The 23,113-nt window shown below is 29.8% G+C and overlaps 1 long non-coding RNA gene across 1 annotated transcript in view; it reads right to left on the reverse strand.

The window, feature by feature from the left end:
* LOC128668385 (uncharacterized) overlaps positions 1-22,892 on the reverse strand; it is a 66,196-nt gene extending 43,304 nt beyond the window's left edge. The window contains exons 1-2 of the long non-coding RNA XR_008404124.1: positions 22,807-22,892; positions 10,262-10,320 (exon numbers count right to left, since the gene is read on the reverse strand). This is a non-coding gene — a long non-coding RNA (uncharacterized LOC128668385). The remainder of the gene's footprint in view (positions 1-10,261; positions 10,321-22,806) is intronic.
* Between the last annotated feature and the right edge of the window lie 221 nt (positions 22,893-23,113).

A 23,113-nucleotide genomic window follows, 5' to 3' on the forward strand; every position in this document is an offset into this window, starting at 1 on the left:
TTCGGTGGGATAGAAAAAACTAGATCTCTACCATACCGATCTGGAAAAATAGACAATAACCCTAATAGCCTTTTGATTGCAAGTTGACAGAAGTCTATAGCAGAAAGTAGATGTCAAGTTGACTGCCAAATTTTGAAAACGCGAATAGTTGACGGTAACTTGTAGTCAATTCGAGGTTAAATTATGCTTTTTAAGTTTTTTGCCGGATTTCAAATAATTTTTAAGGTTAACTTGCAATCCGATTGCGGACGTAGATTTTCGTCTACTTGCGAAGATTGTGCGACATATTTCATTGTGGGATTGTAATTTCTAGATATCTTAGAAAATTGTTTTACTATATAGCTAACTAACACAGCATTGCAGTGTTTACAAATAGTTTAATTACACCCAAGTAATGTTTTCATAGTTTAATTGATTTTGGAATAGTTGGATTTCACTAAGAAAGTTTTCATCGGAATTAATTTTCTCCGCTATCTATTTTCTTAGTAAAGTAGACTGTCGATGATGTAGAGAGACAAGTTGTTGCCAATACTGAATGAGTATTATAAGGAATAAATTACAGTTTTCACGAAAATTGAGCGGCTATATCTTACTTTTTTTTTGTGGATCTTAGGAAGTTTACAGACCCTTCCCGTATGAAAATAACATATATGAAAATATATATGATAAATATCAGAAAATATATGTGGCAAATTTAACTATATTTTCTGATATTTTTTTTTGTATTAAAAAATATAATATTCATTATTTACGAGTCCGTATATATTTAGCATATATAAAATATATATCAATCATATACAAAAAATATATTTTCATCATATATGAAAATGTATATTCTTGTCATATACAAAAACTATATTTTTATCATACATAAAAATATATATTCCTATCATATACGAAAAATATATTCTGATCATATATAAAAACATATATTTATATTGTGTATGGAAAAAAAAAGTTTCTTATTCGTATGACTCCGATTAAATTAGATCTAAATTATAATATACTTTTTAAATTTCAGATAAAATTCTCGAAATTAGTTAATTTGAAGCGAATATATAATATATCCATATATATACACATACACCGAATAAAATATATGTTTTAATATAACAAAGAAAATATATGGTGCCATATATAATATAAATTATATGCTATTATATATTTTATTTCATATAAAAATTTTATATTTTTTGAATATAAAAGGAAATATATCAATACAATATATTATAAGGTAAATGTAAATGTATATATGGCTTAATATAAAAAACACATAAGTTACATATATGGAATACATATATTTACTACTGTATATAATTTTATATTAAATCGGCGGAAATCTCTATGATTTTTTATAATATATCATACATTTTTTTGTTGCAAACATATATGATTTGATATATTTAAACCATATATTGTTTTTTCATACGGATTAGATTCTGATCGGAATTGACTCCTTATGTACATTGACATGCTAGTGGGATAACACCTTATCGGTGTTAAAATAAGTCAACTTTACCACCGCTTGTTTTACAGTATAGACGACTTATTGTTTATTAAAAAAGGTTAAGTTGATGAGTAAACAACTTTGCTTATCATACATATGGTTATTATTGTTTAAAAAAAAAAAAAAAAGGAACTGCTCAAACTGTAATATTACTACGCAAGAAAGTGTAAAATTCATGCATATATGAGTGCAATTGGAATTGATCTTTCTCAGTGGAAGGTTGCATTACACAGAAAACGATGCACACATTGTACTTTTGGAGAAGCGGGCCATGAACAAGAGGGTGGAAAAACGAAAAGAGCCCAGCAAGCTCTCGAAAATTTCAACGGATATGTATAAATGTATATATATATATATATATATATATATATATGTAGTCAAATATTCTCGTGAGCTAGAATTGCAAAGTACGTTAATATGTATATGTATGTATACCTATCTCTGCTACAGTACTTGGATGCTGGCCGAGCGTTATCAGATGATACTAAAAATCTAAAGTGGAATCTCATGCATACTCTTTGAAAAATAATATTTCTGTACGCCCTTTTATAATATATGTTATTCATGAATCACGATATGACTCTTGTGCAATATCAATATAATTCTTATAGATTTTTTATAAAGACTTCTTTTATTTTTACTTCGGCTTAAAATAATTACAAGCATTTTCTTTTAATTTTATGAATTACTTATACTTATATATATCTATTGCTATACAGTCGAAATTTTGTATATTTATGAAAAATTAGTGCGTTAAATTTTTTGTGTTAATTACTTATATAAGGGGGGAGGGAGTGAAACCATGTATTTTTGGAAATAATAAGTTTTTGGAGACTCAAAGTTTTTTTTCAATGATATTCAAAGTACATGGAAAAAATTTCCATTTTTCGGGCAAAATAGGGTACTCCTAAAAGTGGTAAATAAAAATTTCTGGAAATTAAATAAATTTTCTTGTAAGTAATTTACATGGAGAAAAATAACACATAAGGGTAGAGGTACCGATTTTGGCCACCTTAGGAAAAGCAATGATTAATGTCGAAAAGATAAAAAAAAAATTCACCCTGACCATAAAATTAATGTAGTATATAATTCAGTATACTTGAACATAAATAAAATGTTAGGAATGTATAACATATTTATTTATTTAAATTTAACACTACATATGTTAAATTAACACGAAAATTCTATTAGAGTTACTCTTGTCCATTTTTTTGCAAAAAAATGTGTTCTTCTTCAACATGGACTAAAAATTTAAAACTTCAAAAAAATTTAGATTTAACATATTTTTTAACAAAATTCAACACTTTCTGTGTTAAGTTGTCCATTTTTTTGCAAAAAAAATGTGTTCTTCTTCAACATGGACTAAAAATTTAAAACTTCAAAAAAATTTAGATTTAACATATTTTTTAACAAAATTCAACACTTTCTGTGTTAAGTTGTCCATTTTTTTGCAAAAAAAATGTGTTCTTCTTCAACATGGACTAAAAATTTAAAACTTCAAAAAAATTTAGATTTAACATATTTTTTAACAAAATTTAACACTTTCTGTGTTAAGTTGTCCATTTTTTTGCAAAAAAATGTTTTCTTCTTCAACATGGACTAAAAATTTAAAACTTCAAAAAAATTTAGATTTAACATATTTTTTTAACAAAATTTAACACTTTCTGTGTTAAGTTGTCCATTTTTTTGCAAAAAAATGTTTTCTTCTTCAACATGGACTAAAAATTTAAAACTCCAAAAAAATTTAGATTTAACATATTTTTTTAACAAAATGTAACACTTTCTGTGTTAAGTTGTCCATTTTTTTGCAAAAAAATGTTTTCTTCTTCAACATGGACTAAAAATTTAAAACTTCAAAAAAATTTAGATTTAACATATTTTTTAACAAAATTCAACACTTTCTGTGTTGTTGTCCATTTTTTTGCAAAAAAATGTTTTCTTCTTCAACATGGACTAAAAATTTGAAACTCCAAAAAATTTAGATTTAACATATTTTTTAACAAAATTTAACACTTTCTGTGTTAAGTTGTCCATTTTTTTGCAAAAAAATGTTTTCTTCTTCAACATGGACTAAAAATTTAAAACTCCAAAAAATTATAGATTTAACATATTTTTTAACAAAATTTAATACTTGTGTTAAGTTTACTCAAAAAATGCTCAAGTTTCCAACCGTATGTTAAATTATTTACTACAGAAAAGGTATTATTCGACCTGAGCAACCTGTTAAATTTGAAACGAAATTTCAGTGATAGCCGTAATTTGTAAAAAATTATTTTTAAACCTAAATAAGTTAATAATAAAAGTAAACGTGATCGTATGATAATTTTTCATTATCGTTACATTATTTAACCTGTGTTATATTTTTTATCTATATATTGAGAAGGAAATATTTCACAGGCAAGTGAGCTTGTCCCTTAGAGTTTTTCACTCAACCGATGCACGAGCACGTCGCGACGCTTTTCAAAGTGACCATATACTCTAGTGTCTTTCTTTTCTCATCCCTCTATCTCTTTCTGATGCTGTGAGCTATTCTCTACTTCAGACTGTCCACTTCCGTGAACTGACTTCAATAATGAAGCTTCTCGGTTACACAAGACGCGTATAGATTGATCGGGGCCGCATGTTATGCATTTCTCTATTCTCTCTTGCTCGTACTCTCTTTTCTCACATCAATCGTAATTTAACGATACACACAAACTTACGCCGACAACCGTACCATTGAGTTTCTCAATATCTCAATGTTATGTCCCTGTGGTTGCCACAAATGCCAATGGTTATGCATACACTTATACATCTCTGTCCCCCTAACTCTGTACAGAAGTCAAGGGAGCTTTGAAAAGCTTGACGTCGTCATGGAGAAGAAAGACGCAACGGGAATGGAGACGGACTGCAATAATTATCGACTGAGAATGCGCTGAGGGAGCGAAGAGTGTACGAACAGTCGATGAGAATGAGAAAGATAGCAAGAAAAACGTACACAAGAGAATAAGAGTGAGATACGCGGAGCAGGCGCGAGGTAGTGGATGAAGGGGCGAATGCGCACCGAGGGACGATGAAAAGTTTGACCGGACGCGGTAGGCACAATGCATCGTGAACCGTCCTACCGCCCTCGAACGACCACCCCATAATCCACCCGCATTGAAAAACTAATCAATATTGTTTTATATTATGAATTATGAGAGACGACTGGTCACGGCTGTGAGTGATCTCTCAGGTAAAGAAACCCCTTGTCATTTAAATAAGATATCTTTTTCATTAAATTCTATATTCAATCCACTCACAAATATTCTGCCAAAAAGTAAGTAAACAATTATCAATCAGCTATAAACAATTAACATCAGCTAATACTATCTTTAAGATAAGGCTCAAAATATCTAACGTATCATAGGATAATAGATTTCTCTAAAAAATAGTCACTTATTGCCAAAAATCAGGTACCCGTGGGTAATAAGGCCTGACAGAAATGATATTTAAAATAACCGCCTCCGCTAAAGGCTACTCTAGTAGAAGGGTCTTGCAACTTTCGATTCTATTCAAAATCTCCCTAGCTAGGCCTTATTACCCGCCGGTACCTTATGTCACTAATTCAAATAGTGGAAGACTTTTCACTAGTAAACAGTGAATAGTCACTATTTTCACTATTTCAAATCCAAAAGAGTTTATTTGCACTATTTCATATTACAGAATATTTGCACAGAAGAAAAAAAACCGAGAATGTCATTTAGTTTTTTATGATTAAATATATTGAATTACTCATTTTTACTTGTGGTAACAAAGGAAAGACTTTGCTATTTATGAAAAAAAAAACGGAGGCTGTTGAAAGATAATAATTTATCTTTATGAGCAGACTCTCCTTGAACAGGAACCGGAAATCGTTCAATGAGATATGTCATATCTAACAAGTCTTCACGGCATGCCTTCGCTTTCAGTGTACACTTATTATACAAGTATGAGACAACAAGAAGATCGACAGTACAGTTGTACTTCAAAATGATACTGAATATTTTCAAAAACTAAAAAAGAAACAAAAACAGAATGAGACAACTTATGCTCCTACAATAACAATAGACTTATCGAGCCGTACAATTTTTCGTTGTTTATTATCTTTCTTTTTTTTTTTCATTCGGCTCACGAAAAAAAGTATAAATATATACTTTCTCATATATAGTATTCTTGGCTTCGAAACATTTATTCAAATAATTTCCATGACAAATTAATACACAGGGATGCTAATTGATTAATTGGGTATTCGATTACGGCGATTATCGAGAAGTTATCGATTCACTTGATAATGTAATTAATAAGCATCTATTTGAGGCGCAATTTTAAATAATTAGTATTATGTCGAAATGCATAAGGTCTGTTTTCAGTACTCTTTTTCTGTGTAAGTACTGTTCTAAAAAAAATCTGAGCTCAAAAATGATTTCTGGAACATTTTATGTCAATGACTGAAAAATTTCGGGACTAGCAGTATCATGTCATCGATAAAATTTTCCATTAATATTCGATAGAAAGATGACTCGCATTGTTCTCGACGATAAAAAACGCTGGTATGTTTAATTGAATGAGCACTTGTAGATATGAGGAATTTTACTGGCTTACATGATTGGTATTGGCCTTGAGCTGATTTAATCTCAATTGTTGCACGTGCAGTTACAGCACTCGAATAAAAGAAGTAAACAATGACTCCTCATTGAAGTCAATTTTCAAATTTTTCTCATTGATTAAAATTCCTTGTATTAGATAATGATGTTTTTCCTAAGATTTGCTTGCTCAAGTTCTAATGATGATAATTTTCGAATCATAACATAAATAAATATATATGGATATAAAATTATTATTTCGACCTCGCGTGATCCACATGCATAATTACCGCGAATCCTCATTTTCTGTAGCCTTTTAAATGCATAGGAGGAGACATCCTGTAGTTAAATGAATCTCTCAGGTAATAGTGATTCTTTATTTATGAGCCAGTCAGTGAGTGACAATCGAAGAGAATCCAATCACTGGGAGCAACTCGCAACACCGAAGATCCGGTTTGTTCGTAGCTATGTGTGCTTTGAATGAGGAATTTTCGATCATTCCGGGAGAACGTGGACGATCATCCTTCTAGCCGCAGTTATTGTGCATAGGCGTCATCGACATTGTTGCCATCATTCGTGTCTTTGATCTACACACTATTTCGTCACGGATTCGTGGCCTCGCGCTTTGTATATGTATATGCGTACAACTCTATTATTCTCTTATTGTTATTCATGTTTACATGTTGTAGGACTGCAAGTGACTATAGATTAGTACTTTGTTAGTATCCGGAATACTTACTTTTTACCGGAAACTTAATAACATTATTTGTATATTGTATCTCGGACGGAAGGGCGTCAATTATCAGATCTATACTTACGCAGAATAAGTATTGTGTTTAAATCAACACAATCTGTGGGTTAAAAACGGTCCACAATATTTGGATTATTTTTTAACACAAACTTTATGTTCAAATTTTGACATGAAATTTGTGTTCAAATTTTGATATGAAATTTGTGTTCAAATTTCGACACGTATTCTATGCTCAAATTTCGATAAAGAATTACTGTTCAAATTTAGATACAAAATTCATGTTCAAATTTCAACACGTATTCTATGCTCAAATTTCGATACAGAATTACTGTTCAAATTTAGATATAATATTTGTATTCAAATTTCGACACGTATTTTATGCTCAAATTTTGATAAAGAACTAGTGTTCAAATTTAAATACAAAACTCATGTTCAAATTTTGATACGAAATTTGTGTTCAAATTTAGATACAAAATTCATGTTCAAATTTCAACACGTATTCTATGCTCAAATTTCGATACAGAATTACTGTTCAAATTTAGATATAATATTTGTATTCAAATTTCGACACGTATTTTATGCTCAAATTTTGATAAAGAACTAGTGTTCAAATTTAAATACAAAACTCATGTTCAAATTTTGATACGAAATTTGTGTTCAAATTTCGATATGAAATTCGTGTTCAAATTTCGACACGTATTCTATGATCAAATTTCGATAAAGAATTACTGTTCAACTTTAGATACAAAATTCATGTTCAAATTTCGATACGAAATTTGTGTTCAAATTTTGAGACGTATTCTATGCTCAAATTTCGATACAGAATTAGTGTTCAAATTTCGATACAAAATTAGTGTTCAAATTTCGATACAAAATTAGTGTTTAAATTTTGATACAAAATTTATGTTCAAATTTCGATACAGAATTAGTGTTCAAATTTCGATACAAAATTAGTGTTCAAATTTCGATACAAAATTAGTGTTTAAATTTTGATACAAAATTTACGTTCAAATTTTGACATGAAACTTGTGTTCAAATTTCGATACAAAATTAGTGTTCAAATTTCGATACAAAATTAGTGTTCAAATTTCGATACAAAATTAGTGTTCAAATTTCGATACAAAATTAGTGTTTAAATTTTGATACAAAATTTATGTTCAAATTTTGACATGAAACTTGTGTTCAAATTTCGACATGGACTCTGCACTCAAATTTCGATACAAAATTAGTGTTCGAATTTTGATATGAAATTAGTGTTCAAATTTCGATTCAAAATTAGTGTTCAAATTTCGATACAAAATTAGTGTTTAAATTTTGATACAAAATTTATGTTTGAATTTTGACATGAAACTTATGTTCAAATTTCGACATGGACTCTGTACTCAAATTTCGATACAAAATTAGTGTTCGAATTTTGATATGAAATTAGTGTTCAAATTTCGATACAAAATTAGTGTTTAAATTTTGATACAAAATTTACGTTCAAATTTTGACATGAAACTTGTGTTCAAATTTCGATACAAAATTAGTGTTCAAATTTCGATACAAAATTAGTGTTCAAATTTCGATACAAAATTAGTGTTTAAATTTTGATACAAAATTTATGTTCAAATTTTGACATGAAACTTGTGTTCAAATTTCGACATGGACTCTGCACTCAAATTTCGATACAAAATTAGTGTTCGAATTTTGATATGAAATTAGTGTTCAAATTTCGATTCAAAATTAGTGTTCAAATTTCGATACAAAATTAGTGTTTAAATTTTGATACAAAATTTATGTTTGAATTTTGACATGAAACTTATGTTCAAATTTCGACATGGACTCTGTACTCAAATTTCGATACAAAATTAGTGTTCGAATTTTGATATGAAATTAGTGTTCAAATTTCGATACAAAATTAGTGTTTAAATTTTGATACAAAATTTATGTTCGAATTTTGACATGAAACTTATGTTCAAATTTCGACATGGACTCTGTACTCAAATTTCGATACAAAATTAGTGTTTAAATTTGAACATAAAATTTGGGAATAATTTATAACTTTTTTAAGGTTAAATAGATTAATCTATAATTTCAAAGTAACATTGAATTTGTTTTATTTAACACAAAAAATTGAACACGGACCGTTTTTACCACAGATACGCAATACTTTTCATGATACAAAAAAATGTATAATTAAATAATTATTTTTAGTCTGATCCCATACGTCATATCAACAGACGAAATTCATCAGTATTTTTTCCGGATAATAAAAAACGCCTGAGAACTTTTATCACGTCTCACTTGTCGTCTCAACCCTGCCGAGAATACGATCTCATATCGTCGGGATGAGAAAACAATTACAAGCGAAGAGAGAAAAAAGATGTAAAAAAGCAGAATGTGAGGAAAGAAGACTGATAGAAAAAAAGAAAATACCTTGTATGTTAGTACATTGTAACCTGCGGGTGAGTATAATATGTTGTCGGAAAAGGAGAAAGAGTAGCGGCACGAGAAGGGGCGGGTTCTTACTTTGCATTCCTTTGTGGATACTTTCTGCGACTTTACCCCATCTCCTGTCGTTTGACGCTTGAACTAACGCCCGAGATTTTAATGCACTTGTCTCCTCCAGATGCGGTTATAGAGACATACACGGATGTTCTGTGGACACGGACATGCTCTCGGATGTTAAAATGAAAAGAAATAACGGTAACACGCAAGAAGTACAGCTATATATACGAATATTGTGTCTATACTTGAGTTAAAGTATAATGAGAATGAAAAATGCATTTAAAACTCTAAAGATTCTTTTGTTTCTTTCAGTTCTTCATTTTTTTTTTTCAGATTCTCTGATAGCTTCTCGCTTTTGAAATGACTCTTCAAGTAAAGCAGAATCAAACGAATATCTTCGATTTTAAATATTTACGCTCATAACTCGATCCCCTTTTTATCCATGAGTATTTTCCGAGATTATTTCGTAAATTCTCCTTCGATTTATCAATAATTCAGATAAAATACTTCTAATTGCCTTAATAGACTTGAAGACAATCGATAATGCATTTATATTTTTATAACAAATTCATATTATTTTTGTTCGATATCTAAAAGACGTTAAAATTGATTGACTTGTAGTCTTTCTGTTTGATTAAATTTGATATATTAAGTGATGCAATTGGGTTGCGACTTAATCATTGGGGTGAATACTCTCTGTCTTTCTTTAAACCTCTCGTCGAGAGCGACGGTATCTAGTGTCGAATTACGGAATTATCCAGGACAAGGTCCACCGGTAGTTATGGACTGTCTCCTTCTTTTCCCACGACTGTCTCCGACAGATGAAAAATAGATGGACATATGCAATGATTAACCTTATCTAAATATCAGTCTATTTAACACTTGTATAAAAACTAAGTGTCGTCTGGAACGATCTATATTTGGACTTACCTCTTTTGACCCGGTACCCGCGTACCAGCCGGTGCTCCGTTAGGGCGTCATTCGTCAATCTGAAACATCAAAAATATTTACAGACGTGTCAATACGATATTATTATCAAGGAATGAATAAAAATGAATATATTCGATGAAATAGTCTTTTTACACAGTTTTATAGAATTTTACACTAAAATCGTATCATATTGCATAAAATTTTACTATACAGAATATGGGAGAAAGAAGGGGGTAAAATGGGCTCCTTAAAAAATGAGGGCTTATATGTAATATAAATATCAGCCCATTTTGCCCCCGAGGGTCCATTTTTCCCCACTCTCCCCTGATAGAGGAAGGGTGGGGAGGGCTACTTAAAATTTTGTGCTTCACTGATTTGGGGTCAAAATGAACCCCTTCAAATTTGGGAGCCCCCCCCTCTTTTCCTATAGAGTCTTATGAAATATTACAGAATTTCATAAAATTTGGAGAAATTCCATTAATTATTAAAAAAATTCATAAGTTCAATTCCGGTATTCAAAATAACTTTTGTAGTCTTGTAAAATTTCACGGAATAGTGCTAAATTAGAAAAAATTTCATAAAATTCGATTTACTCATATGCGATCAAGTACGTGGGTTAGCGTATCGGATAACAGCAGGGACTTGGAATCGGAAGGATCCAGGTTCGAGCCTAACAGTCGTCGGAATTTTTTCATCAATAAAAAACATGATTATTCTATCTTAATAGTGTCCTCATTCATTAAACACAATATAATGTCTTATTAGATTTTTTTTTTTTTTTGAATAATTACTGTCTATAAAATTTTATAAAAATATATTTTTTACGAGTATCTATTATTTTAAAAATTGATGTCAATCATATTATAAATACAAATGGTTGTAAAAAAAAGGTAACATGCATATGAGCGCATGATAAAATGATTGTTTTAAAATAAAATAACAAAAATAGAGAAGTAGGATAGAATAATGATGCTTTCACTTGACTCATTCGATACCTACGAGGTAGGCGAGATATTAAAAAGCAGAGGAAGAAGAAAAGGGCACATGTCACTGTAAAGAATGACGAAGAGCTTGAATTCTGTTAAAGGCTACCCTCGAAAAAATAAAACAAGAGACGCATGGGTGTTTTATTTACCCTGAAGGTGAGAGGTCGCGGTTTTAAAAGTTTTTTCTCATGATGTAATTAGCACGTCTTTACACAACGGACGAAACAATAACCTTCGTAATTAGTATGCATCTACGCTCCAACATGGGGCACCTTACTCACTTTTCTTCTGTCTCTCTCTCTCGCTCCTTTATTCTATCTCTCTTATTATTTTCTTTCTTTTATTCTTTCTATTTCTTTCTCTTTGGTAGTAAAACAGTATATACTATACAATCTCTTGGACAAATCTTTCTCCTTGTATTTCATCGTCACCGTCCTTTGCTTTTTTTTCATCCCCCTAACGAAGCGTTCACGCGCAACCTGAGTCGTTACGTTTGTCCGGAGACGCGCTTTTCTTTCGCCAGAAATTCTTTCCTGTTTTCTTTTCCTTTTTTTTTTTTTTTTTTTTTTTTATAGTGCAGTCCCGCTTTATTAGCTTCTCTTAAGAATATATACCCTCTACTTTTTATTATATAAATTTTTTTATCATTCAGGCAAAATTATCCCGAGTCACATTCACGCCTATTTGCCTATAATTTATTTCGTAATTTCATAACCTTTTTTTATTTTTCCTCTTTATATGACAGTAGCTTAAATATGACAATGATACTGTGACTATGAAACGTGATGCGTACTTGAAAACCCTAACATTACGTTTCTCGTTACAGCGTTATTGCAATTGCCGTGCGAGCCTATTCATTTAATAATTAAGATGGTTAGGAGCTGAGCGACCACAGGAACGTTCTACTTACACCATTCCCACACACTTGGGTCCTTTATTTTCACATATACATTTATATCATTATATATGTGAATTACTTTTGAAAATTATGGTAATTTCTTAGAATCAAATTGTGACTACAGTTTACTTTATAGGCTGGGATTATTGTTTTGAGCCCAACGAGCTCAAAAATGCTCGTGGAAAAATTGATGCTTTTTTTTGCTTAAAATAGTAAAAAATTATTTCGCTGGAATTTATGTAGAGGGAGTTAGTAATCATTTCCGTACTCGTTATAAATATGAAAAAAAAAAAAAAACAAAAAGCCTAACCTCACTTTATACTAATATTTTACTCTGCTATTTTTACCACGATTTCGAGCCCTAGAGTTTTTTTCTGATTAATGCTATTATTTTATAGCACTTGATATAACTTTTAAAATTCACGGATCTAGAATTTGATAAAATCTATAAAATTAATTTCCTGTTATTGTTACAACTATTGAGTGATTAATTAATAAAATATATAACTTTGTATGAAAAATTATTAAATAATTAAAATATCGACTGGATGAGTATTTAGTGTATTAATAACAAAAGATATATCTTGGATAATCTCTGGATATATTTTAAACCCATGAGAAGTCTCTACCGACGATTGCATGGTCGAAACTTTCTCATCGCGTTCGTAAGCCGTCGGTTAAGACGTCACGGCATGGACGTTCAAAACTTGAGAAATCCCTGACATAACTGCCGTGCCATTTGGGAACGTCTGTGATTCTCACCCTGTATGCTTGCCAAGATATAACGCCTTGAATAACCTCTGCGAATCCTCCCCTCGGACGAATTTAGAATCTAGGGTAATTTGGATAAGAGCCCAAAAGTGCGCGTATAGTTATGTGTGTATTATAATAAAATTATTTTACTGCCGATAAAAGATCATTGATGCTTAACTTTTTTTTTAATTTTATCGCGTATTAGGGATAATTATTTCTGACATAGGTCTTTTGCCATAGAATTTTTACTGTTGTTATTATTTTTGTCTTTTTTCTCTCCGACTACTGGCAGCAGCACTAGCGTGACAGTAGGATCAAAAAAAGGAGCGACATCTAAGACAAAAAGGCGGGATATTTGAAAAAAATTATGATTACAAAATTAGCGATTGAGGTGTAGACTAGGATTTTCCAATATTTTTTTTTTGTTTTATAGTTAATTAATATATCATAGAATATGATTTTCTAAAATGCGTTTCATAAAGCAGTATACATAATTAAATCACAATTTAAGACTTTAAAGCATGAACTGTCATCCTTAACGTTAAATTGAAGATAAGAGATGGTAACTTTGAAATCCTCACCATTTTCTTTGTCTCTCTTGGGACTAAATTCAGTATAAATTTGTAATTACGAAATTCTATCACGAACCTTAAATCCTTAAAACTTACTTGTGCCTAGCATAATATATATATCTAAGCTGCTAATCCAATATGAAATTTCTTGTCATCCCACGATAAATTAATTCCACAAACGGTTTTCAAGTTAGATTCTACTTATTTCGGACAGTGATTTTTTCTGACGTATCATGATATAGCTCGAAAATATTTACAAAAACTAGGCCTAGAAAATTCATCAATCAAAATTTTAAGATTACATTTTTTTGCAAAATCCTATAACATGAAAATTTCATAAAAATCTTTGAAATTCGAGTTTGTTCGGGAATTTTCGGCTTTTTTCGTTCACTTTAGTACTGATAGGTTAGAAAATTACGTGACGTAAGGCGTAACTACTTAAAACATCTTATATTTGAATAAATAAATTATAATTTATTTTGCAAAATTAGCATGCTTAGGAATCAAAGTACCATTTTTGACCACTTTAGGACTTATTTTGGCCACTTAAAAATTTCAAACAAAATAATTTGCAATAAAAAGTCAATAACATGCCTAACTTATAAAATGTGTTAAGAGACACTTTTATCCCACTATTAAACGGTTTTTTTTTTTTTAATACGTTTCCGTTAATTAAAATAAAATATTGAATGTCCGAAAATGGAGCAGTGGCCATAAATGGTACTTCTACCCTATATTTTGTCGTTACTAAACGATTGCATGTACATTTTGCTATTGAATGCACTCAACTTTTTTTTTCAACTTTCCTTTGATTATAATTTTTTTTTCATTGCTTTCATTTTATTTTTTACGAATATTCTGATTTCGCATAATCAATTACTGGCTGGTAAAAATTTCCAAAATAAAACTAAAGAAAAGATAGTAAATTTTATATTTTGTGTTTTCTCCAAATTTCGAAAAAATCATATGAATAAGCGATGCTCTAATCAGTGTAGCGAATTTGAATTAAAATATATTGTTGCAGTTAAGCAGTGCTGTATGACTGCTGGCTGTTTGTCCTCAGCATAAAGCAGATGTTGGTAACTTTCGGCAAGCATTAACAAAAAAGGGGTAAGAAAGGTAAATAATAAACTAAACAACAGAAACAGCTGCTCTGGATACTGGTTCTAAGGTCGAAGGCCTTTTCTACTTAGCGTCGAGTCAAGAGAATGTACGAGAGAGTTTATTGTTCGTGCGTTTCTTCAAGTTCTGACCGTTTGGTTTTTTGTATTTTGAGAAAAATATTGCAAAAAAATATCAATTTATTCTAGAGTCTTATAGAAATGAGTAATAAAAATTTCTACGTCTGTTTTTTTTTTATTTTTAATATTTTTGGATCTGATCTATTTAAGTGAATTAAATTTACAGATAAATATTCTATAGTTATCTCAATATTAGTCCGATCAATTAGAACAATACCATTTACTAATTATATGGCGGCAGCACTGCGACATAGTACCGGTAGGCCGATGTGATCTCACTTCAACCCCGCACGTGTGTTAGAGAGGGTTGTTAATAACACTAGTTTTTTCCAATCATCCCTTTGAATATTCAGATAAGGCAGCTTGTATTCAATGTTTATTTAACGAAATTTCGCAACTGCTATGAAATATTCGGTATTTTTGTTTAATCGACTCGAATAAAAAATTGTTTACTATCAAGAAATAGTTTAATGTTTAATAATAATTGTCTTCACTTTTGATGTCTTCAAAACAATATATAATAATTCCCATGGTACAAAAATAAAATGTAAAACTTTCGTGTCACCTAACTTTGAAAGAGTATTCAATTTACTTTTCATATTACCCGAATTTGGTGTTAAAATTTGAAAACAATTTTCATATCGAAATTTGAACACTATTTTCATATCGAAATTTGAACACTATTTTCATACCGAAATTTGAACACTATTTTCATACCGAAATTTGAACCTAAATTTCGTATCAAAATTTAAACCCGAATTCCGTATCGAAATTTGAACCTCAATTTTCTTATCAAAATTTGAATGCAAATCTTGTGTCGAAATTAGAACCTAAACTTTGTATCAAAATTAGAACCTAAACTTTGTATCAAAATTTGGACCCGAATTTCGTATCGAAATTTGAATACAAATCTTGTGTCGAAATTAGAACCTAAACTTTGTTTCAAAATTAGAACCTAAACTTTGTATCAAAATTTGGACCCGAATTTCGTATCGAAATTTGAATACAAATCTTGTGTCGAAATTAGAACCTAAACTTTGTATCAAAATTTGGACCCGAATTTCTTATCAAAATTTGAATACAAATCTTATGTCGAAATTAGAACCTAAACTTTGTATCAAAATTTGAATCTAAACTTTGTATCAAAATTTGAACCTAAATTTTTTACCAAAATTTGAATACAAATCTTATGTCGAAATTAGAACCTAAATTTCGTATCGAAATTTGAACATAAACTTCGTATCAAAATTTAAACCTAAACTTCGTATCAAAATTTAAACCTAAACTTCGTACTAAAATTTGAATCTAAATTTCATGTCAAAATTTGAATCTAAATTCCGTATCGAAATTTGAACACATGCACTTTAAAACCAATTGTGTTACAAGTGTATTATTTTAACACATATTAGATGTGTTCTATGTTTAAGGCCATAAGCGAAACTATAGTTTTCTATAGTCATTTAAAACACATTTCACGGTGTATTAATTATTTATAGATTGTTTATGACATTTCAATGTTATTTGGTAAGTGTTGATGTTGATTACACACTTGGTCTTGAGTGTAGTCTGTGTTAAAAAATAACACGAATGTGTGTACCATTCTAACACACAGATTACCTTGATTTTAACACAATGCTTTTTACTGCAAAGTTTCGAAAATAAAACATGATTTGACTTTACCGGATACTAATTTCCATAACTTGTCTAACAATACTATTCTACTATAAAAAACTACTATCTCATAGAATAATTCTTCAAACTTCCTGTGTACATGTCAAAACTTCATTATCTGAGACATCACTATCTAAAAATATTTCTCCCCATTATTTTAATCCCATAAAAAAGCATACTGCAAAAAAATGTAATGCATTGAAAGCGTCCAGCAAAAACTACATCCCGTAATTAAAGAATTGCCTTCAGATCGCCTACGACTTGTTTCACCTAAAAGTGGGCTTCAAAAAAAAATTCTGGTGAAAATGATAAAAATACAAATGAACAGGGATTAGGATAAAGGAGTAAAATAAAAATAAACACAAAACAACATAAATAAAATTATATTTCCATAAATAAATATATGTATCATGTATGAATGAACTGAAAATAAAAAATAATATGTGTAATAATTAACCACGTGTACGGTACATTGACATTAGTGAGAAATAATGAGGGTAGAAAATTGAATTACTGCTATTGTAAATATATGAGGATGTATATATATATATGTATGTTTGTACGAGCATATGCTCCATTGTAGTGTACAGTTTTAATACCCAATCTCACAGCAATAATCAAACTATTACATTCTTTTTAATCACGAGTTAATGAACATACGCACCCACACTCACATACGCACACATGTGTATCTATATATACATTAGCTGTTGCTCTTATTGATAAAATTTATCATGCCTTCAAAAAAATAGCTCTGATAAATTTTCTAAAAATAGACTTCAGCCGGCAGCTAATTAATTCTATGGATTTAAATTACGTAAGACGTAAAGACATCCCTTGATTGATAGTCTGGGTTTCGAAGCATTCGTACTTAGCAGCGACGGTTGATTCTAGGAATGCAAAACTCGGTCATGTGGCTTCATGACAACCGTTTTCCGTTTGACCTTGAGCACGCGCGTGATTCCGATATATATTAGCAAGCACCCCTAACATCACCATGTAGATCCTTGATCACGAACACCGGGTGCTAATTTCCCAGCCTATTTAGCAAATCTAATAATAATCGTAACTGATAATTGATGGGGGACTGTAAGGAAAAAATCTACTGCACTGATTTATAAACTCCTGTACCACTAGTATTCTTCTCACCTTTTAATTATCACGAGGTAAGTTAGTAATTCTTGATTAATTAATTGAAGGTAAAAGTATCACTTGGATTGAAAAAGTCTAATATATTTATTAGTTTATTTGATCTTTAAGTGAAGTAGTTGTTGTTGGTTATTATCACACATACACACACTCTCACACACACACGTGTACTCATAAGTCCAAGAATGCACTGTCTGGTGTCCATAGAGTTCGTATTGACTGAGATGCCACTGGTGTGGTCATATGTGTACCTGAATAGGGGCACGCGTGCATGTGAGAAGATGCGGGGATTGGGGGCCGAGGAGGGTGGGGGGAAGGCGCGTGTAGCGGTGGTTATATTACAAGGAACGCGTCTTAAGTGATTCCGGCCTAGCTGGTCAGCCAGCAGCTCCTTATGATGAGGCGGCCGCTTTGCTACTGACAGACCTAAAGACCACCCTAACCCTGCAGTCGGGGACGCCCCCACCTCCGAGACCCCTGTCGGCCGCGAAACAACCCTTAGCACGATGCCACCTCCACGCTGCCAGCGCAAACGCACTCTCATTTCGAGGGTAGTTCTTAACCCCTCCAGACTTTTGAGTAGCAGCTTCCTCTCCTGCCGTCCTCTCGCGTCCACCAGCAACGGCACCCGCGCAGCATGCAACCCCTCGGGCTTTGCCGGGACCAACTACCCTCTCTTTCTCTACTCCAGTGCAATCACCCCTTCTTCTGCGACACCTTCTCCTCTGGCCGTTCTTTTCTCTCGTCTTAAGATGAAAACGCGTACAATCGGGTTTTACAGTTAACCCACTCTCCTGTCGACTTGTTTTTCATCCCCACCGACACCCCAACTACATCCCTTACTGTTTGCAATTGACTGAATCCTTCGGTCTTTTACTCTCTCTCTCTCTCTCTCTCTCTTCCTCTTCCTCTCGAGCCATATTTCAATCCTTTCTCTTTATAACTATCCCTCCCGTCACCACCGATTCACTATTTTTTCCGGAGCAACCTTCAAACCTCTTTTTACTTTTTACTTTTTTTTAAATTCAATTTCTGTTATCTGTTTTTATTTTTTTCGATTAGAGTTTTCCTCGGTGTATCATAACAATTCCAAGTATCAGCCGAGATTTTATTGTTTTACGTTCCGGTGCATTACTCATTCATGTACTGGTCGAGAAATACGAACATCTTCAAAGTCAGTTTTTTTTATTGTAAATATTTATGTGTGATATTTCATGAAAATATTTATCAATTTTTTAAAATGGATTTTTTTTATTTTTGAGTAAATAAGAAACTTAGAAATTTTTTTTTAGATTTGTGAAAATTAAAATACTTTTTTGTAATTTTTCGCCGTATGGAAATTTGACATCATTTGAAATTATCATCCAAAAATTTCAACTTAACATCCCATAGTAAAAAATTCAAAATAAAAAACTTTTAAAAAATCATCAAAACGAATTATATAAATTTTGATTTTTACTGATTTGATTTTTTTTTCGAGATGTCTTAGAATATTTTTTTTTTTTTTTTACATTTTTAAGTTAACATCAATGACTGAGATTAATTGAATGACCATGACATATAAGTAAATTTACTTATTCAGGTTTTTTTTCTTTGAAAATTTCGAAAAGTTAACCAATTAATAATTTTTTAAATCTAACAGCTAAAGAAAAAAAAATCAATTTGACATCATTTAGCATATGGGAAAATAACTTTCATCAAAATTTTACGAAAAGCTATATGAATCAGAAATTATTTTATGTAATCTGTCATACTCTTGATATAAAACGTTACTCATGTCAAATTTTGACTTCGACTAATTAAACTATTAATTTTTTTTCAAAATTTTAAACATCAATGCCTACATAGAAAAAAAAATATTTCTTGGCACAAAAAAATTTTCTCGACCTGAGAAAATTTTCACTTGACCTAAAGAATGGAACAAATTTTTTGGAGCGAGTGAAAATTTTTTGTGTTAAAAAATCCTTTTTTTCTAGATAATTTTAATGGAAAAATTTCAAATTTACGCGCGCAATTTTCAAAGTATTGAATCACGATTTCTAAAACCATGAAAACAAAATGAAATATTTTTAAAATTTTTCAGTTTGTAAATTTTAATATCAATCTAATTATATGTACTGCTATAAAATTCAAAATTTATAAATAATAATCGATTGATCGAATTAATATTTTTGCAAATATTTTTTACTATTCACAAAATTAGGATTAGGAAAGGAGGGGGGGGGGTTCATAATTAAGGAAATACTGTTTTCGGGGATTAAAATTTTTTTTTATAATCTTCAAAGGGAATAGAAAAATTTTCAGCTTCCGTTAAAAAAAAAATCATTTTTTGCGGACAAAATAGGAACCCCGAAAAAAGGTGAAAAAATCTGGAAATTAAATAAATTTGATTAAATTAAATTTTCTTATAATTTACAAAAAAAAAAAAAAATATCCAAAGCAAAAAAAAAATTTTATCATAAAATGAAAGTCTTAAAAATTTTTCAACTGACATTTGATTTTTGAAAAAGTTGAACAAAAAAAAAAAAAAAAAAATTCAAAATAATGCGGAATTAGATTTAAAAAATAGATTTTTGAATGTTTAATGCAAACTTTTTTTTTATAAAATTTTGTGGAAGTGTAATTTTGACTCCAGCCCCTCCCTTCTCTATAATTGTTTACATAAACAATTGACAGTATATTTACACCGATAATTGTTTGCAATGCGATTAAACTCGTTATAAGTTATTTACGCTGGACAATCGATCTAATTCTAGTGACCGTTATTGTATAATACCGGTTAATTCTGTCAGGTGATCCCAGACTCATCATACATTTACTATGCATTGTGAATAAATATATACCAGTCACACAACTTTTTATCCCCTACTGCTTACTAGCTTAACCAGTATACCAAACGGTTTTTATATTATTTATCCGATTCTCATTTAATATTAAACGCCGTTTGACCACAAGGATATCATACTTATATGACTGAAGTATTCATCTGCGATTTTATTGTTTTAAGTTGCATTTAAATATATAAATATTTATCTAGAAATTTATTGTCTTTTATCACGACAGACACTCATTGGAGGAATGAATTAATTACGACTATGGGATTTCTGTTCAAATGCAAGACAAATTTTTCATTCAAAATTCGAATTTTTTGAAAATTTGATAAATTTTAATTTTACGAATTATTTTTTATTTTTTAATTATTCGACTCGAATACGAAAATTCTGATCAGTTTTCAAAAAATTTTATTTTATTTGATCATTAGATTTAATTTTTCAAGTAACCGGAAGTAATGGTCTTGTAGATTAGTGTTTGTGTTCTATTTAACTTTGACGAAAATTTGAATTATAGAAAAATATGACAATTCTAGAAAATTTTTGGATTTGTAAATTTTCAAATGATTTGGAAAATTGAGAATAATGGGAAATTTTTCGAATAATTGAAAACTTGAAAATAATTGAAAAATGATAATTTGAATATTTTTCAATTATTTGAAAAATTCAAAAATTTGTAGAGGTTCGAATAAATCAAAACCTTGCGAATGATTTTAAAATATTCGAATATTTTGAAAACTTGAGAATTGAAAATTCGAATGATTTAACATCTTTAAAACTTACGAATAATTGAAAAATTTTCAAGTTATTCGACAACTAAAATAATTGAAAAACTTGTAAAAAATTTAAACATTTTTGAATTGTTAAAAAATTTGAATCATTCGTAAAGTTTCGAATAATTCGAAACATTACGAATGATTTGAAAATATTCGAATATTTTCTAAATTTAAGAATAATTGAAAAATTTTTAAATTATTCGACAACTAGAATAATTGAAAAACTTGTAAAAAATTTGAATCATTTGTAAAGTTTCGAATAATTCGAATCATTACGAATGATTCGCAAATATTCGAAAACGAATACTTGAGAAATTTTCAAATAATTTGAAAACTTGAACATAATTCGAATATTTTTTAACTGTTAAAAAAATTTGAATAATTCGAAACCTTACAAATAATTCGAAAATATTCGAATATTTTGAAAACGAATGCTTAAAAAATTTTCAAATAATTTGAAAATCAGAATAATTTGAACACTTGAAAAATATTCGAATATTTTCGAATTATTAAAAAAGTTGAATCATTCGTAATATTCGAATAATTTCAAAATTTCCGAACTCAAAAAATTTTAAATATTCAAAACTTTGATTTGACTTCAAATCACATAATTCGATTCAATTTAATATAAATAATTCAAATTTTCCAATTATTTGCACACCTCTACAATTAATTCTATTGAAATTTCGTTTACTAAACATTGAAATAACTCCAGTTATAATTTTCAAACCAAAACTTTTATTAAAAATATTTTTCAATGCAACTAAATTTTTTTTTTTTTTTTTTTTTTTTTAATTATCAAATTTTTTATTTCCATATAATTTACTCTAACCACGAGCTATTCCAATGTTTAACTCTTTTTATTGCAACTAGTCATCACATGTCTTTTTTTAAATAATATACACATATATGTATATATACAAACAATATAACCGTGTATTTAATGAACAAAAATCAAAAAATGTTTTAATCGCTTGCCGTCGGACCACCGTCGGCACACTTGAGTCTGACTAATACGGCCGTACCTCCTTCTGAACAAATACCGCCTTTTAAGTTCCTTTTTTTTAAATTCCACTGATTTTAAAAAGTCTTTTTTTTATAAAATTTATTTCACATTGAAATTAAAGTCAATTACAATAATTAAAAAATCAAGTCATTTTCCATTAATTAAAAAAAAATTAATTAACCCTTATTAATGTCTAAATTTATATCACTTGTTTTATAATTCCATTCCACGTATGGTTGTAATTTTTATGCAAATTAATGTCAATAAAATTTTCATCGTAATTTTATAAATAATTCACGTCACAAATTAATTTTTTTTTTTTTTCAAAAAATTTGTGTCACTGCATGTGAAATTTGAATAACTTGTTTGTAATTCACTATTTCCATAGTCACAACACTTTTTACAACCAACGTAAAATTATTCACAATCCCATTGACTGTCAAGTTGTAGCGACGGTTTATCCATTGAAGTACACAGTCACTCACAATTTTCACAACTTTCCACTTGCTGATTTTTGCTCATTTGAAAACTCAAATTTTTTAAATTAACCAGAATAAAAAAAAAAAAAAATTTTATTTTTAATAATAAATCGCTGGTGTAAAAAAAATGAAATCTGTATAAAATAATATGAATCTTAATAATTTGAATCCCGAATTACTCACCTCTAGTCACGGAATCTTCAACACTTAGGATGCAAGATAACAATTGTCCTTGGAGCTTTTGAAGGGTAGTAAGAATTAAAAAAAAAAAAAGTAAGTAAACACACAGAACTTGTTTTATTAATTAGCTTAGATAATTATCCGATATTTATTATTAAATTAGTCCATAAATGTAAGTATAGGTAAGTAGTGTTCACACAATTCTTAGATGTAAGACGCTTTGGAGGCTCGTTTGAGCCTCGTGCGTCGTTTCACGGGAGCGTGTCGTGTCACGCGAACTTGCGGGCTTGCGGGTGAACTGGCGGCCAGT

Source organism: Microplitis demolitor, chromosome 8 (genome assembly GCF_026212275.2).
Source record: "Microplitis demolitor isolate Queensland-Clemson2020A chromosome 8, iyMicDemo2.1a, whole genome shotgun sequence".
NCBI classification, from domain to species: domain Eukaryota; kingdom Metazoa; phylum Arthropoda; class Insecta; order Hymenoptera; family Braconidae; genus Microplitis; species Microplitis demolitor.